A 19,248-nucleotide genomic window follows, 5' to 3' on the forward strand; every position below is an offset into this window, starting at 1 on the left:
AATAAGGGTGGATCTGGGAGTTAGACTTGGGAAGTACAGGTGCGGAGTCAACACTCTGAACTCTCCTTGTCATGGTGGGCAGGGGCATCTTGTCCAAACACACTCATTTTAACGATGCGGAGACTGAGACTTAGAGAAGCCATGTGACATGTCCAAAGGGAGTCACGTGGTGAGTTCTTGAGGGAACTGGGGGTGAGAACTTAGATTTCCCGTTCTCCATTCTGGTTTCATTATTGTTTAAATAAGCCAGACTTCATCCCAAAGTTAAAGTCAAAATAACCTGGGCATGGGGACAAAGGAAAGGCAAGAGACACTAAGGTTCACGATGAAACATATGCTGTCTTCTTGTACAATCTAGAGCAGTTTTCGTTTCCTGGGTTGTCACTTTGTCCAGGATGTCCTTGGGAGAAATTCCTGACACATGGGAAGCAAGACCCAGGTTTTGCTGAAGGTATCAGGGACTCAGGGATCCCAGCTCAAGTCACTTTATTTCAGGCATAAAGGACAAGTTGCTGGAGCAGCGCAGCTCTTCCTTGGCTTACGCGGTCTTTGCTTCTCTCTGCTTAGCGTCTCACAGCCCACACAGCCAGGAAGCCCTAGGAATGAAGGCCCTGACCCTCTGAGCAAGCGGTGCCCAGTTAAATCCCAAAGATCTGTTTCTGGCCACTGGTTGCTGTGCCAGACGGAGAGGCTGGCTTGGGAAGCCACAGTTTGTTGGATGATGGTTTGTGGGGAGGCAGCAGGTGGCAGTGGAAAGAGTTTGGAGTCTGACAATCCTGGGTAGGAATTCTGGACCCACTGAACACACTGGCTGTGTGACCACAGACAAGTGTCCTAACTACTCTGGGCACCAGTTTCTGAATCTATAAAATGAGGACGATACCTTCCCTGTATATGAGTGAACATACGCAAAATACTTGGTAGATTTTTGCTCTGAAAAATGAGAATCTAAGAATAGATCAGTGTTTTCCAAACCTTTTATCGTAGAAGAACCACTTCTTACTTTCTCTAAAGAAAAGCTAAAGCAAAATTGCAATGTCTAAAGGAGATAAAGGGTCGCTTCTGCGTTGGTGAGGGGTTAGGGCTCAGGGTCCTGCCAATTTTGCCTCCTTTCCTCCCACTGTGGTGTTGAGGTTCCTCTGGGGAATTTGACTAGTTGATCACTAGGCCCCTTTTAACGGTAGTTAAGAAAAAGAAAGGAAAGAAGGAAGGGAAGAAGGGAGGGAGGGAGGAAGGAAAAGCACAGTCTTGTCTATTGCTAACTGGGAAGAGATTTATATTTGTCGAGCACCATTAAGAAGATGAACTTGGGCGTCCCTGGTGGCGCAGTGGTTGAGAGTCCGCCTGCCGATGCAGGGGACGCGGGTTCGTGCCCCGGTCTGGGAAGATCCCACATGCCGCGGAGCGGCTGGGCCCATGAGCCATGGCCGCTGAGCCTGCGTGTCCGGAGCCTGTGCTCCGCAACGGGAGAGGCCGCAACAGTGAGAGGCCCGCGTACCGCAAAAAAAAAAAGATGAACTTCATCCCTACCCTCATTGGCTTATAGTCCTGCAGAGAAGCCAGACCAAGAACAGGTAATTTAAAGATTGAAAAGAATCAGGGTGGGGGGCTCAATGGGAACACAAAGCAGGGGCCCTGATTTAGTTCAGCCATCAGGGAAGCTGGGACCTGGAAGATGAGGAAGATGGTGGCTTGGACTAGCTGGCTGGGGGCAGTACAAGAGAGAAGGGATTGGAGATGGCATCACTAGGACTTGGTGACCGCCCGGACAAGAGGCCATGACAGAGAGCATGCTCTCAAGGAAGACACCCAGGTCTCTGGCCTGTAAGGCAGGTATGATACTGAAAGTAGGGGTGTAGAGCACATGGTTCCACCAGCTCCATCATCCGAATTACACAGGATCCAGCACGGACCCCCATGCCCACTGCTCACACAACCGTCCACCTTTCCCCAGGGAGGCCAAGCCAGCAGGGACGCTGCCCCCACACCCCACAGAAAGCACTGAGGTCACGAGAACGCTACACGGCCTACAAAACAGCTGTCGGCAGAGCTCTTCTGGAAAGTACAGCAACTGCTTGCGGTAAATTAATAATAGATGTGCTGGACTCCCTCAGAAATATTTACCCAGCCGGAGTGGTTGAAGGCTAGTAACCAGGAGCGGAGCCCGAGCCTTACCTCACGCAGCCCCGACGACTGAAAACGCAGAAGCATCAGCCTGGCCCTTCTTGATGCTGGCGGAAGGAAAGCCAGTGTGCAGATCACCTCACTCAGAAATATGAGGGCCGCAGCCTGCGGGGAAACGCTGGGGAAGGGAACTTGGATAACGGCCTGGGAGGCAATGAGCGGAAGTAGCCAACAGGTGAGGGCCGCTAGCGGTTACGTGGTACTGACTGCATGCCCCTGTCTAAGGCCATGCTATAGGACCCCTTAATCCTGGGCGCTAGGAAGCTGGGCACTATTTTTAGGACCATTTCACAGATGGAGGTGATGAGACACAGAAAGGTTAAGGCAACTCGTACAAGGAACTAGCTAGGACGTGATGGAGCTGGGACTCAAGGCAGTCTGGCTCCAGAGCACGTGACCTTAAGCCACTTTGCCTTTGCTGCCTCCTGTTGCCTTTTCCAAAACGGTCAAGAGTGGGGGGCAAGTTTGAGGAAAGAAACCCTACATTCAACTGCCAAAGGCACACTTGCACAGCCCTACTGCTCTGAGTACTTTCTGTCTCCAGCCTCTGCCGAGAACGCCAGGCTCCTTTCACCAGCAAACGCAGTAGCCATTCTTTCATTTATTAATTATTTACCGAGCACCTGCTGGGGGCCAGACCCTGTGCTAGGTTCAGACTGGGCCTTCTAGAGTGGGCACAAAATCTCCCTCTTCTAGGAGGCTCTCCCTGTCCTCTCTCAGGCAGAGCCCACTTCTCCTTCCTCAGAGCCCCCCACCAGCCTTCCTGCCATTCTCTAGGATGGACTTTCCCAAAATCAATTTGGAAAAACAGAGGGATTTGAATAGACATGCAAAAATGTGTTCTGGAGCAAGTAAGTTTGGGAAATATTAGGTGAGCATCCTCCCTGCAGAACTTCTCAGAGCCTTTAGAGTGCTACAGGCAGTGAGGTCTTCCAAGAGCGAGTCAGTGATACAGTACTTTCCAGATTGCTCAACACGGAAACACTCCTTTTTTTTGTTTTTTCAAACAACATTTTGTGGGGCTGATGTATCATAAAACACTATTTGGGACATTTTGCCCTAGAATAATAACTGCCGTGTCAAATGTTTGGGTTTGACCTGTCAGTTCACTGGCAGGACGACGAGGCCGGGAACTCTGTCTTACTCATCTCTCCAGCTCCTGCCTTCAGCCAGGCCTGGATCAGAAGCGTTCTCTGAAAGTTTGCTTTGCAGATGGCACAGGTGAGTGCTGTACAACAAAATTCTGGGACTGCACCAACGTTCATAGCTGCGTCTGCCTGCATCTCTTAGTCTGTCTCCCAGGCTACAGGCATTTCTTGCTTATGTGAATCTCAGGCGGTGTTTCCTCTTCACCCCGGACACTCCCTGTCAGGACACGGAGGCTCTCAGCTGGCCCCCGTCCACCTCTTCTGGATCCTCTCCTACACCACACGTTTCCTCAGCCTTGACTCTGTGGAAACTCAGGCCGTTTCCAGAATGCAAGATGGCTTCTTTCAAATGAGGTTCTCACCTGCTGGCCAGTTCTCAGCAATCTGCCTGTGCAGTTTTTCTTTCTTTGATCCTTAGCTCAAATCTCTTGGCTTCCGTGAAACCTTCTCTGAGACTCCCTCCGGCACCCCATCCCCAGGGTTCAGCTAGATGCCCGTGCTGGGGGGGCCTGGGCTGTTACGTCGTAAACTGCACCTGTTTCCCTGTGTGGGTAGGGGTGTGTGCTGAGCGAAGATGCCCCATGTGTTCTGTACTTTGGGTCACAGTCAAAAGAGCTGGAAAGCCCCTGATGTTATGTAACCCTCCTCTTTCAGATGGTTCCAGGCTCTGTGCGAGGTTCATACTGAGCCTTTTAAAATCTGCACAACGTTTTCCTCCTCTGTGAAGCTCTGCCTGGCAGAGACAGGGTTACACCCTGCTCCTCTGGTGCCCTCAGGGGCTGGTAGCCCCGTGACCCCTCCCAGGAGAGGTCTGAGGAACAGACTCACAATTTTGTAACAAAATAAAAGCCCAAAGCCAGGACTGACTCATGCTTTGTCGGCTCGTGTTCTCCCAATGTATTTTCTTCACAGTTTTCCAACTTCTACAACCATAAAATTGCCTTGGCATGACAGTTGTTTTACACAAATGAAAGCACGAGTGAGTGCCGTGGTGTTTCCGGAGCTCGGAGGGGAGCAGATGAGGCAGAAGAAGCAGGAAGGAGGAGGCAGGGGACGTGGGGAGCTAGAGCCAGGCCCCTGCAGAGGCGGCTGGGTCTCCGACTCTACCTGTCTGCAGTGGGAAAACAACGCTCCCCTTGGACTGAAAGCACGGGGCCGCCTCCCAGAGACTAGGGTGCCAGACGGAGCCTGCTCAGCCGAATTCGCCATTCCACCGATTGGCCGTGGCAACGGGAGACACGGCTTCGGCAGAAGGAGACCTAGAGTCAGTCTTCTCCCCCCGCCCTGCTTTCCTCCTAGCTCTGCACTTGATTCCCTTTTCTCTGGGTCTTAGATTCCTCATCTTAAAATGAGAGGGTTAGACGCCATCAGTGGCTCTCCATGTTTTGGCCTGTGACTCCCAGGAGGGAGGACATTGGACGTCTCAGCTCAGCCTAGACACATACAGTTCCCACATGTAACTTGAGTTTCCCTCTACAGTGCTTACTCTTACTACCTGCTGCATTTTCTACTCTTTTCTATTCATTTATAAATCATAATTTATACATTCATTTTGTCAACTTTTATTGAAGCAGAATGTAAGTCTCGTAGGTGTGCATGTCATAGATAAAGTGCTGGATAAGCTCTCACAAATTGAAAACACCCATGTAACTAGCGCTCAGATCAAAAGACAGAGCATTACCCATACCTTGAGAGCCTCCACTGCGCCCTCCCATTTACCAGCCCCTCCCCCAAGGATAACTGCCCTCCCGACTTCTAACAACACAGCTCAGTGTGTCTGCTTTTGTACTTCATATACATGTAGTCATAAAGTTTCTCTGTGCCTGGCTTTTTCTTTCAACGCTGTATTTGTGAGGGCCATTCATACTGCTGGGGGCAACATTCCATTGTGGGGCTGTATCACCATTTATCCATGCCGTTGCCGATGGTCATGTTTTAGGGTGGACACGCGTATACACATCTCATGAGTGTATCTAAGGATGGAGTGGCTAGTATGCATATGTCCCACTTTAGTTGATACTTCCAGACAGTTTTCCAAAGTCATCATACCAAATTATACTTCAGACAGACACGTGTGAGGGTTCTAGTTGCTTCACATCCTTGCCAACGCTAGGTATTGTCTCTCTCTTTTCATTTTAGCCTTTCTTATGGGTGTATAGTGGTATTTCATTGCTGGTTTAATCTGTAATTCCCTGATAACTGATAACACTTTCGTATGCTTATTGGTTATTTGGATATCCTCATTTGTGAAGTATCTGTTTGAAATATCTTTTGCTTACTTTTCTATTAGGTTACCTGTCTTTTCCTTACTTATTTGTAGGAGTTTCCTCTTTTCCTCCTACTATACAGTTGACCCTTGAACAACATGGGCTTGGATTGCACGGGTCCACTTAGACACAGATTTTTTTCAATAGTAAATACTACAGGGCTACACTGTCCATGGTTGTTTGAATCTGCAGGTGCAGAACCTGGGATACTGACAAACTGTGTATATGGAGGGCCCACTATAAATTGTACTTGGATTTTCGACTGCACAGAGGGTTGGTGCCCCAAGCCCTGCATGTTCTAGGGTCAGCTGCATATATTTTGGATATGAGACCTGTGTTGAACACAATATAAATACCGTCACTCACTCTATGGGCTACTGGATCACTTTGCTTCACCTTAATGCATGGTGATCTTGAACCACCAAATTAAATTCATGACCCCCTAATGGGTCACAACCCACAATTCGAAAAACACTACAATACACGATTATATAGTATTCCCCGGATCTGGAAACCTCGAAATGGGCACCTCTGGCCAGTGGCACCACTGCAGTGTTGGCCTGGGGCAGCACCCTGCTATGAAGAGCCAGTAGCTGTCTGGAGAACAAAGGCCATGACATTAGCTATAATAATTTAAAAAAAGAAAAAATCCTTGTTCCACACCTTCACTGACAACACAGTTCCCAGTCCTCCTGAATTTAAGATTTATCAGCCCCACAGCCAGATTGAGGGAGGGGATTGGGAAGGATGGCCGAGGTGTGGAAACACCTCTGGAACGAGCCTTTGCAACAGGGCTGAAGGGTGTGCTCTTCTCCATTCAGCCAGGTGCCTGGGCCCTCAGGGTAGGGTCCTTTCAGCCAACAGGTCAAGAAGACTTCCCTAAACTCTGACAAATTCCATTAACCACAGGAGAAGGGCACTCACACATCCTGGACGCCTTCTCAGTGTGAAGGGTACCTTCTATGCAGTTCCCTCCCAGTTCCCCAGAGTAGCCCTGCCCACACCCTTTAACCTCCATAAAGGCAGGAGCTGGGGCACTCTTGGAAAAATGCGGCCAAGGTCACACAGCCAGTCAGTTATAGAGCGAAGCTGACTGACTCACACCCTGTGCTTTCATTCTTATGTCACACTCTCTCCAGGCCGCCAGTCACCGTGCAGAGTGATGACCACATCCAAAGGGCCCAAAGATTCTCTCACGCATGCACACACACGTGCACACACAAACTCACACACATAAGCAGACACACACAGGCGTGCGTGTGCACACACACAGACATGTGCATGCATTCACACACATGCTGTTCTGCTCAGGAATCCGTGGGCTGGACCCTACTGCTTCATTACACGTGGAGTTTCCTCCCTCTCCTGATTTCCAAAGTACTGAAATATCTCATAATACATAAATAATACAAACGTACATATATGTGGAGGGTACTCTACAGTTTGTAAATCCCTTTCACACTCAGTCTCTCATCTCAACCTCACAACCAGCCTTCTGAACGTATACAGATATATGATGATTCTCAAGCCCCCCAGGTCTACTGGGGGTCTAAGGACCTTCCTTCTGGGGACACCAATCCTTACTATCCAGGACTGGGGCGGTGGCAGCAGCCAGAGATTGGCAGAATCTATGCAGCCCCTCAGATCCTCCTTAAAAATTTCCCTTTTAACTGTACATTCCGCAGCAACCAATCTTTCCTTGTCTGATTCTGAGTTTTAATTTCATGAACTTTCCAGAGTTGGGCTTGTGTTTGCATGAGACTTTTTGGGATGTGGCCACTCCTCCCCCAACCCTAACAAGCACACCCACATATTCACGCTTCTCTCTTCACCACCTGCTGTCTTCTCCTCCAGCTGGAGGTAAGGAGCCCCATCACTACTTATGCAGCTACTAGGGGCTATCATTTATTCAACACTTCCTACACACCAGGTACCAAGCGCTTTATGTACATTATCCCAGCACACCTCACACGAATCCCTTGCCACATGTATTAATATCCTTACTTCACAAATGAGGAAATAGATGCTCAGAGAGAAGTGACAGTCTAGGGTCACATAGCAAGTGATAGGGCTGGGATTGTACCCACATCCCACTGATCCCCAAGTCCTGGCCCATTCCAGTGCCCGGGACAGAGGGAAGCAGCAACTTCTTTACTCTGAGTCAGCAAAACTATCCACATGGAGGTGGGCAGCATCTTAGGACCATCTCGTCCTACCCTCCTGTTTTCTCCAAGCTCAGCGAGATGAAGGGACTTTCCCGAGAGTATCGTCAGAGCAGAACTGGGACTGGAACCCAGGTCTGGTCCTTGGGTTTATCTTCCTGTGATTCTCACGCATCTCCTGGGACAAAGGACACTGGTAGAGCACTGTCTGTGTTCCAGGCGATGCCTCATTTTGAGGAGACATTTACAGTGTTGGAAAGAAGACGACCAGGGAAGGAATTGCTCTTAAAACCAAATTATGAGGGACAAAGAATAAAAAAAGATCTCAAGGAAGGGCATGATCTTTTGTCTTCAAACATTTTTAGGACTGTGTAGTGAAAAAGAGGATTGGCAAGATGTGAGGAGAAGTGGATACACTGGACGTCAAATCCAGATATTTTAAATAAAAATCATAAATGGGGGGAGATAACCAGCTCCTCATTAGTCCCTGGAGTTTTCCAAGCATAGACCAAATCTATCTATCTGTCTGTCTATCCATCTATCATCTATCTATCTGTCCACCTACCTACCAAAGACCCACAGCTCTAAGAACCATTCATCTCGAAGATTCCACAAGCCTTTGAAAGGTACTAAAATCGTACAGGGAAGCCAAGCAGTAATCCTGTACTCCCTGCTCATTGTTTTTAGGGCAAAAATTTCTTATAAAATAAATGAATATAAAATCTACCTATTAACGTATACTTAACGTGTAGAATAAAAAAGCACCCGTATCATTAACTTAAATCATGAATACTCTCTGAAGTGTAAAAAAAAAAAAAATCAACTCACTTTTCTTTAAATCTTCTTAACAGGGTCTAAGAATAATCCTTGAAGTATGCAATTTTAATTTGGACACATGGTAATTTCAGTCTACCTGTTGAAAGAGACAAGAGAGAAATCAGTCATTTTTGACGAGGTTGCTCTTCCGACAAACAGCAGATGAGGTTTAGGCAGCTTGAGGGGCGGGGGGTGGGCAGCAGCGGCAGCTTGGGCCCCAGGCTGAAGACTGGTTTTGGAACACTCAGAGGAAAGGCGACTAAGGTAGTGATCCCAGTGCCTGGCACATAGCAAATGCTCAATAAATATTTAATGAATGAATGAGGGAAAGGACGGATGAATAAATGAGTGTGCTTTATCATCAACCTTTGATACAGGGAGTTACCCTATAGGTTCAGCTCTTTGACTCTTAGGGAGAAACAATTTCCAGGCACTGGGCATATTTACGGAAAACAGCACAGAGAAAGGCTCATGGTGTAGTGGAGAGACTGAGGGCTTTGGAAGCAGCCATATCTATGTTTGAATCCCGGCTCTACCACTTATAACTGTGCAACCTTGAGCTGTCTTGTTTATTTATGTTTACTATTGTTTTTATTTTTTTAAACATCTTTATTGGAGTAGAATTGCTTTACATTGTTGTGTTAGTTGCTGCTGTATAACAAGGTGAATCAGCCATACCTATCCTGTATCCCCATATGCCCTCCCTCTTGCATCTCCCTCCCACCCTCCCTTACTATTGTTCTTAAATTGGATACTTAGCCCATTTGTTAATTTCCAGCCCTTCTTCTTTCCCAAACATTTCCCTTTTGCTGTCTTAGCTATATTCCACAACTTCGATATTTGATTTCTCTTATCATTCATTTATAATATTTTATAATTTCTATTAGCATTTCTTTTTTGACTCACGAGTTAGTTAGAAGTGTTTTTGTGAATATCTCTCAATGCATTTTTTCCCCAAACTCCTAACTTATCCCTCCCCCTCAACGTACTTTTTTTTTTAAACTCATCTTTCTGTTATTGATTTCTAGCTTATAACTGTCCTGTGGCAGGAGAATGTGGTTTGCAGGATACTGATTCTGTGAAACTTGCTGAGACACATTTTAGAGCCTAGGATTTAGTCAATTGTTGTGAATATTCCATGTGTACTTGGAAAGAACGTGTATCCTCTAGTCACTGGGTGCAATCTTGGGTTAGTTTTTCTACGCCTCCCTGCCCCCCCATTTCCTTATCTGTAAAAAGGTACCTGAGCAATACACACTAGTTCCCTCCTGCCCTTTAGAATTACAACACTTACTGACGAAGAGGCTGTGCAGATAAAAACAGAGAGAGTGCATAAGAAAGACAGCCGGATGCACCATGTCTTGCTTATAACAATGTTAATAAGAATACCTAGATTTATAAAGCATTTGAAAGCTTCCAAATGATGACCACATCTGCCATTTGATTTCTTCCTCTTGACGAGCCTGTGAGGCGCCACCCACATGGGTGGAGGTGAGGACCGACATGGAGAAGGACACGCACCAGCTGCTGTGGCTCTTCACTCAGCCCTCCTCTCCACGCCAGAACCCCAAGGGTCCCTCCTTGACTCCCCTCCCCCTCACTCCTTACATCCACTCAGGTCAGCTTACTTACTGTCTCTTGAATCTGTCAACTTATCACCCTCAATGCCGACATCATTTCTTACCTGCTTTATTCCAACAGATCATTAAATTCCTACTGTTATTAAAATGCAACTACAAGAAATACATCCAGACAAAATCTTCTTGGCAGGCATAGCTCCCAGTGGGACTAGGGTAAGTGTTGGGTGATGGGTGCCGGAATATCAGAATCGTGAAGGGGACAGTGATGTTATGTCTATCAAATGAAGGCATGGGTTTAAAAAGGTACGAAAATAACTGAGTTCAAATAGTCTTCGTCTAACTAAGCCCTTCCCGTGACCCTGTCCCCATCCCAGTCCAAGTTCTTTTTCTCCTTCTCTGAGAGAATTCCTGAAAGAGTCATCTAAACCACTTCCTGCACACCCGCGCACCCCACAAATCATTGTGGTGGGGCTCCACCTCCAGAATGTTCTCTTTAAGATCATAATGATGTTGTCACTGCAAATTCCAGAGACTTCTCAGTCTGCAGTGGTCTCCCTGGGTCATCCGCCAGCAGGATCACCTTCTCCTCTAGAAACAATCCTGCCTTGGCATCTACCATACCAGTTTCTTCTGATTCTCCTTTTCCTGCAAGGACTTTCTCTGCCTTTTTTGCTGGTTCTTTTTTCTTTGCCTCACCTTTACATGTGAAAGAGTAAGGAGCCCCCTCTTCCTTAAATTCTGTGGTTTAAACTGGCATTTTCATAATTTGTTTTTCGTTGACCTAAAATTGGTATGTAACATTATATCTTTCATAATTTAATTAGAATGGTTTCAATAAAATAAGAACCATAAGCTACTATTTATTAAGTGCATATTAAGCGCATGCCAATCACTGTGCTAAACATTATTTCACTTAATCTTCACAGTAACCACCTGGGGTAGTTATTATTAATGCTCCTTTTTTACAGATGAGGAAGGAGAAGCTAAGAAAAGAAATGCAATTTGCCCAGGATCACTCAGCTACTATGTGGCGGAGCTGGGATTCAAAACACCATCTGTCTAATTCAAAGCTTGTGCTCTCAGCTACTACATTTACTCATCCTCCCTTCCTATGCCCTGGCCTCTGCAACTCGCCATTCTCCCACCATGTCACGCATTTTCATGCTTCCAGTTTGCCTCCCTCAGGATGGAAGACCTTTATCTGCGCTGTGAGCTGAGAAAATTCATTGTTCAAGGCTCAGCTCCAATGTCCTCTTCCCATAAAACTACCCACAAGCCCAGCCAGTTTAATTGCTTCCACCTCTTTCCTGTGGCAGCACCACAACGATACCAAACCATCCATTCATCCATCTGACCATGCATCCATCTATCCACCCAAGAATCACACAAATACGGTGGAAGTTTGTTTATCCAGAAGCATCAAAACACAGGAATTTTTTGTGCTCACACTTTGGAAAAAAATATGTCATCCTTCTGTCAAAACTGAAGAAAATTTGCTGGCGGTCACGGCGTCTGGGGAAGAACTGTGCTCTGCTAGGCATTTGGGAATGCTGACTGGCCAGGGACAGCCATCCCTGCGATCTGCCCAGCGTGGTTTCCAAGGTTACCAGAGCAGGTCTGTGCAATTTCCCTTACCCAATCCCTACATTTCTAAATCCTATTTATACATCCAACCTGGCTCAAATACCCCTTCATCCTCAAAGCCTTCCCTGATTCTCCAACCCCGTTAGGCACGAATGAACCTGGACCCCCACCAGAATGAGTCTGTGACATCTCCGATGACATTCAGCACTTTTATGGCTAATACTGCAGGTCCAAAAAGCACTTCAACATATTCATTTCACGCTTTACCTCCCCTGCTGGTCTCCTTGGAGCTCGGAACTGCACCCACTTCACCTTCATGATGTTTTCAGAACCAAGCCCAGTGCCTGACACACAGATAATCATGAACGATTGGCTGACTGAAACGGATGACGTTGGCCTTGAATGGGGGAGGCCATCCAAAAAGCACTCACATGCAAGCACCTAGCACTGGAGGATGCACACAGCTGGTGCAAAATACATATAAAATCCTTCCGTCTCTCTCCACCCCCAAACAATAAGGATCAGAAAAGAGGGACCATGCATCCACTCGGCCCGAGGTTTCTGAAGGCCTGTGTCCCACGGTTCACAACACGTTGGGGTGGTGGCTTTTGACATTCTCCAGGATGGACGAGGCAGGCAAAGACCACGTCTGAACACATTCTAGTTTCCATAGTTAGGAAATGAGAGTTAGAGCTTAAAGTTAGACAGGGCTTCAAGATCAGCTACTACATCCACCTGCTGTACAGAGGAGGGCTGGGGAGGTTAAATGGCTCCATCCAAGTCACAGGGCAGGAAGGACTGTGCAGACGCATTTTCCCTGTCCCCTCCCCGACTAGCAAATGAAGCCTCTAGGAAACTGAGTGCTCTCTGAATGGCTAAAAATAAACTCCCAGAAACTCCATCTAGATCTATCACGGATGCAGTTTACAGCGTCTAGAACTTCAGCATGGTGTAATTAGCAAATGGATTACAATAATTTATTTTTCGTTTGAAAGCTCGAATGAACACGACCTTCCAGTGCAATGTTAAAATAAGAGGCGGGGAGCCAGCCGCATTCCTCTGGCCCCTTCCCGATGCCACAGTTTGGATGCTGGCTGACATCCATCTACTGATGTCTGATGGATGTGCCCCAGAGAAAGGACTGTAACTCTGAGCTCTGGGCTTCCAGAATATAGCACCCCCCAACCCTGCCCCACGAAGGGTCCATGCTCATTTTTCCAGTGATCAGGATGATGTCCTAAATCATCTCTCCAATGAGCTGGAAAACCCAAGGGCAGGGAATGTTTGTTGAGATGTTTGTTGAGTAGGCAGTATCAAAGGCTGGACCCAAAGGGACATGGTCATGCAGCTAAAAGGAGACTGGAGTAGGGTCAGAGGGGAACTGTGTTTGGGTTTTGTTTCACGTGTGCCATGCATAACAGCCACTCAAGTCTCTTTTATGAAATGTTGACAAATAAGTAACTTCCTCACAAGATTATCATGGGGATTAAATGAAAAAAAATGTATCAAAAGGGTTTTTTAAGTCAATACTGGTGATTCTTTTTGAGTGAATACATTTCCAGAGTAGCTCTTTCTGATGAGGGCTCTTCCTGACCAAAGCACTACGGCATGCTGTAGTAGGGCGCCAGGGGTGGGCAGCAGAAAACCTGGAAAGTTGTCTTCTTCAGCTTCCCTCTGCAGAATCCAGGCAGAGGCCAGTCCGTTCACTTCCCGCAAGATCTCCCGGCAGCACACTGTGATGCTAGGAAACAGGGATCCTGCTGTGGGCAAGGAACGTGAACCACCTTCTCCTTTCTCACGCACTGCGCCAAACACCCTCCAGAACACACGCTGACACGGAAGGTGAGGATGGTGGCCGGGCGGTGTGCAAAACCAAAGCAATGCTTGCATCCTCCCGTTGAAGGCGGGGGAATGGGCATTCAGTGGGCATCGACCACATGCCACAGGCACAGTGCTGGACCCTTTCACTTCAGCAGGGGAGCAAAACTTGCCCCCTCACCGCACCACGACAAATGTCTCTCTGGTATGCCAATTTTTTCGAACTGAAAACAATCAAGGCCCAAAAGACTCAGGAAGAAACTTTGGCCTTCCCCCTAATTGCCTAAAAAATTTAGATAGAGGGCTTGTTCCCAAAATAGAGCTATCACCAGAGACATCTGCAAAGAATATGGACTACGTGTGGTAGGGGCAACAGGGCCTAGGGATCACAGTCTACTCTGTGGCCCACTGTCTATTTGCATGGACCAGCAAACATTTATTTACCAAACATGTGTTTTTCCATCTCCACGTCAATTGCCTTCCCCCCACCGCTTCGAAGTCCCAAACTACTACCCCCAACATTCTCTTTTGTCTTGAGCTGAAGATGGTATTTAAGGTGAGGGCTTCAGCCATTTTGGGGTCTCGCCCATGTACACGTTACTACGCTTTTGATTTTCTCCTGCTAATCTGTCTCCTGTCAATTTAATTCTCAGATCAGCCTGGCTAGTAAAGTAGAGGAAAATCTTTTCCTCCCCGACCCTGCCCAGCTCCTCTCACACCCTGCGAGGTGACCCCCATCACAGTGTCCATGGCACCTTGGTTTACACCGTGTGCGGCCCGTGAAGTCTCCTCTCCCCTCTGCCTCTCCAACCAGCCCCCTGAGCAGGCGGACCCTCAGCCTCACGCTTGCAATTCTTAGGGTTCATTCTGGGGGAACCTCAGTGTTCTGATCAGTTAGGCTGGGACAAGAACCCCAATTTGCCTGCTTCACCAGACTGCTGTCAGACAAAAGAGGGTGAGTGTGAAAAACTTTGGAAACTGTGCCAAACACTGAAGGATCTGTCACTCTCGTTCAAGACCCTCAAGAGCTGCCTATTGCCCTTCACTGAACATGAAATTTTGTTTCTGTTCCCAACTCTCAGAATGATTCGTCAACTCTTACCTTCTTGTCTGTACCCCTTGTTTCCTTGGCTCTGTGCAAACCAGCCATCTTTCGGGCCATTATACTCAGGGAGCAAATGCTGTTTCCTCTCCCAGAAGTCACCTCCCCCATTTAGGCCTCAGCTTAGACTGGGAGTCACTTTCTGGGGCAACTTTCTCTGCCACATGTTCTTCAGGGCACTTGTACTTCTTTGAATGACAGTTGATGGATGTGTTCCTCCCCAGCTAGAACGGGGCAGGGCCCACTTTTGTCTTGTCACCAAGATGTCCTCGAGGGGTGTCTTCAGCCACTCAGTGTGTCTGTTTTGTTCACTGATGTACCCCTAGCATCTGGAGCCTGCGTGGCAGTCAGTGCTCAATAAATACTTGTTGGATGAATGCATGTATAGAGGTTGGTTAGAGAGGGTGTATAGCAGGAGGTTAAAATCATGGCCTCTGGAGACAGAACACTCAGTGTGACCTTGGCTCTCCACTCAGAGCTGTGCTACTCTGGGAAGTGACTTCATGTCTCTGTGCCTCAGTTTCTTCAAAAAGGAATCATAGTTGTGCCTACCTCCTAGAATGGTTGTGAGGATTAAATAATATATTGAAAGTTCCTGGAGCAAGGCCAGGCAGGTGGTTGGTACTAGTTAAGTGTGGCTATCCCTTCTTATCAAGATCATTCCTCATCCTCTTGCCCTGACTCAGCTCACATCCCTCCTCTTCTCTGAAGCAGGTCCAGCTTGGCCCTCCTGCTAGCTCTCAGGGCTTTTCTCTGCACTGGGGACCCTTCCACAGTTTGCTATCCCAGAGATAACAAACTTGTCTCCCCCGAGAGACCACAGCAGCCCAGAGGAAGGTCTAGAGAGGTAAGCCAGGGGGGACTCGGAAGAGGGAGAGAGCCAGACGATCTGGGTGAACAGAGGGGGCCTCATGGAGGGGGCGGGGTCTTTTCGTGGCAACCACTTGAGTCCACTTGGAGATTCTGCCCCAAAACGTGTTTCTGGGGGCAAAGCTTCCGGCCTGAGTACCTGCGTCATGAGCTAAAAAAAAAAGCCTTTTTCTTTTTTTTGGAGTGAAATAAATGGTTAGCCATTAAGATGTAAAATGCAGCTGTCACAGTCCACAGAACAACAGACAGGTTAATACGGGTGCTTAAGAATGCTATTTCCTCACATTAACTTCACAGCAAGAGCAGCCTATCCAGATAGACTCCAGAGCACTTTGGAAACCTGCTGTTTTTTGCCTTTAATAATATTTGGTGTTTAAATAAAAGCGGGTGTCTGTTTCCAAGGGGAGTTCGCGAGCTCACCTCCCTCCCCCGCTCCTTGCCCCCTTCTCCTCTTCCTCCCTTCCTACTCTAAGAACATCTTGGCCTTAGCTTTCTCCCTGAAATTTGGGACACAGCATGCAGATGTGCATCTGGGGCATATGTGGGTTTCTGAACTTGCCTCCTGACTGGGTTCGCTGGCTCCCATCACTCTTTTCCATCCACCACCTCCCCACTCCTCCCAGCCAATCCATCCGGCCTACATGGAGCCTACCAGGGGACTAATTGAACTTCAAAAATGTTTACTTTTTTTTTTTTTTTTTTTTGCGGTACGCGGGCCTCTCGCTGTTGTGGCCTCTCCCGTTGTGGAGCACAGGCTCCGGACGCGCAGGCTCAGCGGCCACGGCTCACGGGCCCAGCCGTTCCGCGGCACGTGGGATCCTCCCGGACCGGGGCACGAACCCGCGTCCCCTGCATCGGCAGGCGGACTGTCAACCACTGCGCCACCAGGGAAGCCCCCCAAAATGTTTACATTTTTAAAATGGTTTTAAGATATTCCCCACAAAGAGGTGAGATTCAGTTCCATGAGAAGTGCAAACAACCGTGACTCACTCTCCTGGCAGGAAGGAGGCTGGCCCATGGCACACACCCGCCCAGAATAAAGGCCGGCCGGGTGGTATTCAATCGATGCACAGGCTCCAGAGGGATGCGGCTGGAGCTCTGGCTGCACTTGACCGGCAGCTTGGGGAGGTGACGTTTCGAGTCTGCCCTGCCTGCCGGGCCAGCACCCCGGCCCCATTCTCAAAGTGCTGTGTGTAAGGGGGTTATTCCCCAGGTGCTCATCAGCATGGACGACTCAGTACCCAGCTCCCCTCTGGCTATTGTTCCTGTGTGGGTGACACACACCCCTCAGGGAATCCTGGAGAGGGGAGAGGTGTAGGATGTGTTTCCAGCATTGTCAGAAATTACCAGCAGATCCTCAAACGGGCAAGGCTCTCTCGGGCCTCAAGCACTTTGTACATACTATTTCCTATGTCTCTGTCACCTCATCTTCTCCTAATTCCTTCTTGTCCTTGAAGGCTCAGCTGAAGGTCACCTCCTCCTGGAAGCCTCCCTCACCCTCTGGCTAGATCAGGGGCCCATGTTTTGAGCTTCCACAGGCCCTGGGCTTCCCCTGCTGGCACGATTCTCACTTTGGTGAAATTATTTGCTTATTTCACTGTCTCCAATGAATAACTCCAGTGAACGCTTACCAGGGCAAGGAGCTTTGGGTACAAAAAAATAATAATCAGTATATTGATTAATCTATGCATCAACTTTGTGCCTTGCTCCAGGGAGAATTTAAGGCAGCACAAAAATGAAAAATGCCCCTTAGAAGCTTAGAGTCGGGTAGAATGGCAGACACATAAACATTAAAAAAAATATTATATGACAGGAGCTGAGATGATGTGATGTGGGTGGAGGCCTGGGGTGGGGCTGGGGGAGTCTCCCCTCTGGTCTCCCCCGGAACCTAGCACAGAACCTGACACGTGGAGGTGCTCAGTGAGTGTCTGGGGGGTGAATGAGACGAATGGAAGGCAGGACCTGCAGGGGCCTTAGAGATCACTCACGTAGATGAGGAAAACTGAGGTCAGAGAGAGGAGATGCGGGGGAAGCCTCCCAGTTCTTGAAAGCACAGGAAACAGAACTCAGGCCTCTAGAACTTTGGTAATTCTAGATCCCGTTGGAAATGGAAATTGCAGAAGGCGAAGCCACCTCCCCTCCCTGAGCCTCAGTTTTCTCATCCACAGAAGCAGACGGTTAAAGTAGATCATTCTTGAAGGCAGTTCCAGCTTGTAAATCCCATGAGACTGAGGTTACAAAAGAAAAAAAGAAAAGAAAAAGTGCTGAGGAGGTAACAGAACACTGTTCATGTGATGTCGCCTTATCTGTCTTAATTCTGACACAAATTCAAGAACCTACTAACATTTCTTCAAAATATATGTACTAAGTGTTAACTGTGTGCCAGGTGCCGACCTGAGCACAACCAGAGGGCACCCAGAGACCAACACTTTCCCCTGGACCTGCTCCCATGTGCAGGTCTCTAAAGCCCTGGGCTGCCCCCAAACAACCTGCTCTATAGCTCGGAGTAAACCTCTCCACCTTCCTTTCTCCCCCTTCCTTTGCTTTCTCCTTCTTTCATACCTTCATTCATTTATGCATTCAACAAATGCTCACCAAGCACCTGACCCAGGACCTGCCTTCTTAATAAGGCAGGCCCCCCTTCCTGGTACTGAGTCACGCAGTTTCTGAGCTGTGGACGTCACCAACATTCATTGTCCTTCCAATCCTCCACGATTCTGTTCATGCAGTGTGTCTGCCTGGACTCTCTCAAACTTCTAACCCCCTTCCAAGGTTTAGTCCACAAGCCACCTAACCCTGTGACACCTTCCCCGACCTCCTCCTGCTGGGGTCGCACAGCCCCCTGCTTTCTACCATGATTCCACCATATCGCACTGGTGGCTCCACTGCTCTGAACTCCATGAGGCCCTGGCCGGTGTACTTTCATCACTGTATCCATGGCAGTGCGCACCCAGCAAGTGCTGGAGAAAGCCTGCCTGAAATGAACTGCTGTCAAAACTTCCTGACCAGCACGTTCTAACTCACCCAGACTCAGAGGAAAAGACAGAAGGGTATCTGTCTTACTACCTGTCCTGCCAGAAAACCCAACATTATCTCGCTCAGCAGCTTCCCTCTGCTCTCAGAGACTATTCTCAACTTATAGGGGACCCAGGGACTCTGCTCCCTGCACCCTGACAGTGTGCACCTGTATCCTCTGACCCCCTTTCTGATTCCTTCTCAAGACTTTCTGTGAATTTGCTGGGAAATGAGCGTACCTGATACAAAGAAAATCAACCTTTGAAACATTTTCACAAATAAAAAGTCCTTCTAGAACCTTAAGCTTTTCTGGCTGCACCAGAATTTTGCTAAGGTTCTTTAAGAAAGAGAGGATCGCTTCCCCCTACCAAGTATATTCACAGCAGCTAAAGCATGGGTGGTGGTGAGCGCTGCAGATGGACACCCCTTGGTATGAGACAGCCAGGGTATGAGCCCTGGCTCTGCCATGCTAGCCCTGACCTTGGACCTCCACCTAGACCAGACTCCAGTCTTGCCCCACAATTCCAGTCTTGCTGCCGGGAAAAGAAGGGTAATTCAACGGCTGGCTCACTCATGCATGGACTCAATCACTTATTCATCTCTTTACTTAATTACTCATTCACTCATTCACAATTATTCACTCATTCACTCATGTTCATTTTCTCCAATGTTTACTTATACAGTTACTCAAAATCACACACA

At 48.1% G+C, this 19,248-nt stretch overlaps 1 protein-coding gene across 11 annotated transcripts in view; it reads right to left on the reverse strand.

The window, feature by feature from the left end:
* The window catches only part of TENM4 (teneurin transmembrane protein 4), a 739,976-nt gene that overhangs the window by 431,522 nt on the left and 289,206 nt on the right, over positions 1-19,248 (reverse strand). Inside the window, exon 5 of one of the 11 annotated variants that reach the window (XM_060303778.1) lies at positions 8,590-8,674. The exons of the other annotated variants lie outside the window; for them this stretch is intronic. The gene's annotated coding sequence lies outside the window, so the exon portion shown is untranslated. The remainder of the gene's footprint in view (positions 1-8,589; positions 8,675-19,248) is intronic. 11 annotated transcript variants of the gene reach the window in all.

This window comes from Globicephala melas, chromosome 8, assembly GCF_963455315.2.
Source record: "Globicephala melas chromosome 8, mGloMel1.2, whole genome shotgun sequence".
Classification (NCBI taxonomy): Eukaryota; Metazoa; Chordata; class Mammalia; order Artiodactyla; family Delphinidae; genus Globicephala; species Globicephala melas.